Source organism: Schistocerca americana, unplaced genomic scaffold, assembly GCF_021461395.2.
Source record: "Schistocerca americana isolate TAMUIC-IGC-003095 unplaced genomic scaffold, iqSchAmer2.1 HiC_scaffold_167, whole genome shotgun sequence".
Taxonomy (NCBI): Eukaryota; Metazoa; Arthropoda; class Insecta; order Orthoptera; family Acrididae; genus Schistocerca; species Schistocerca americana.
This window is the reverse complement of record NW_025725757.1, coordinates 200,529-202,944: the sequence shown is the minus strand read 5'-3', so window position 1 is coordinate 202,944 and position 2,416 is coordinate 200,529.

The following is a 2,416-nucleotide window of genomic DNA, read 5'->3' as shown; positions in this document are numbered from 1 at the left end:
CACCCACCTGCACGACCAGGAGGACTTGATTGCTGACCTGGTCGACGACCCGGACTCATCTAACCAGTACACTCTAGCCAAAATGACAGTTCTACGTCGGCTTGCACTCTCAACTGAGGCACAATATGGGAAGCGCTCCACGTCAAGCAACTAGGCAATGACAAACCTTCAAAGCACTGGAGAGGGCTACGTGCCCTGGTCAGCACCGATCTACTCTCTGACACAGCTCTCCTTGCCATCTGGTCAGATATTACTTTATTACTAGATCTGTGTCGTTTACCAGTCATGACTGGACAGACTGCGTCAAGATTAATTACATAACTACATTTAAAAAAATATTCACAAAATTTAGACATTTATACTTAATAGAAAAAATATTTGTTGGCCCATTCACTTTGGTCACTATTAAAGAATTCACCAATGGAGTACAATGGGCGTTCATTCAGGTCCTGTGCTACTCTCCTTCTGAATGTTCCTAGTGGTAGGGCACTCCTTGAGTCAGTGAGTTGAACATCTTTAGGGCAACCACTGGAAAGCTGTCTTGCGTTCCCGTCAGTCGACACCTGGGTATTTCGATCCTCCTCTTGTTACGGGTATTGTGATTGTGTATATCTTGCCTCATGCTGAAGACTCCATGGTTTTCTTTCATGCTGATGTGACATAAAAACACATACTGGCTGAAGACCGTCATAATTCCTAACTGCTTGAATATAGGCCTGCAGTGCTCATGTCTTTTACTTGATGTGATTATTCTGACAGCTTTTTTCTATAGAATTAGCACATCCTTACAACCTACAGAATGTCCCCATAACAGTAGGCCGTAATTTATGTGGCTATGGAATAGGGCATAATATACTGTTCCAGCTTTTGTTCTTGTGATGTTGCTCCATGAATTGATACCACTTGTCTCCAGTTTTCCAGGTAAGACTGAAAAGTTGCCAGAACAACACCTCTGACACCGTAACACTTCAATTTATTGTACAGTATCTTGTGGGAAATGCAGTCAAATGCCTTGCTAAGATGACAGAGTGTCAGTGCCACACTTTCTCTGTCTTTGAATCCTTGCCCTATTTTTCTGGTTAGGCCAGTGTTGCCATAAACGTTGACTTTCCCTTGCAAAAACCATGCTGCGTGTCCTGGAAGAGTTTATTTACTTCAAAATAATTCTGTAACTGTAAGCATTTCTTGATTGCTATAGATGATGGTTGAGCAAGCTCCAGAATAATTTTCTTCAGCATTGTGCAAGACATACAATAGATATCTTCTTTCTCTGAGTTCTTGTATGACTTAACTATTTTTACAATATCCTTAGGGCGCACTTCCTTCCAGTTTTCAAAAGTGCTACTGGTTATGTTTCTCATGTGACTTTTACTAAATGTGTAACTGGAGTGCCATGATCTTGGTTGCAGTTGACTCAAGCATTTCATACTTATTTCCATTACTAATGCACTATGGTCAGCAATCATTGGTTCAACTACACTGACATTATAGTCCCAGATATTGAGGTTTGTGATAACTGTGTCTCGGCAGGCATCACATCTTGTTGGCAGTCGGTTTGCAACAAACAGCCCACAGCTATTTATCAAAGTCATGAAGACTCTCTCTTTAGTGCTTCCATAAGCCTATTTCTTTTACACTAAGAGTCATGCTTGCATATACAGATACACCACCATGAATTGTAGTAGTTCGATACCATGACTTTACCCTGTCCAAATATTCAATGGCTCTGTAATAGTCACCTTCTGCTTCATCTAACCAGTGTTCACAGATACATAAAACATCTGGAATGAGATTTTCACTCTGCAGTGGGGTGTGCACTGATATGAAACTTCCTGGCAGATTAAAACTGTGTGCTCGACCGAGACTCGAACTCGGGACCTATTGCCTTTCGCGGGCAAGTGCTCTACCATCTGAGCTACCGAAGCACGAATCACACCCGGTACTCACAGCTTTACTTCTGCCAGTATCTTGTCTCCTACCTTCCAAACTTTACAGAACATAGGTTCGCAGGAGAGCTTCCGTAAAGTTTGGAAGGTAGGAGACGAGATACTGGCAGAAGTAAAGCTGTGAGTACCAGGCGTGAGTCGTGCTTCGGTAGCTCAGATGGTAGAGCACTTGCCCACGAAAGGCAAAGGTCCCGAGTTCAAGTCTCGGTCGGGCACACAGTTTTAATCTGCCAGGAAGTTTCATAAAACATCTGGTTAGACTTCTTCTACAAAGAATGATAGAAGGTCCACCTTGTTTCTTAAACACTTTATATTAATAACTGCTGTAACTATGGGCATATAACTATCATCTCTACTGTTACTTCTGTGAGATATTATGGGGCTTTGGGTTTTTATTTCAGGCACTATATTACTGGGGCACTGGTCGATCTCCGGAATAAAAAACGCCTGATAAACTAACTCCTCACATC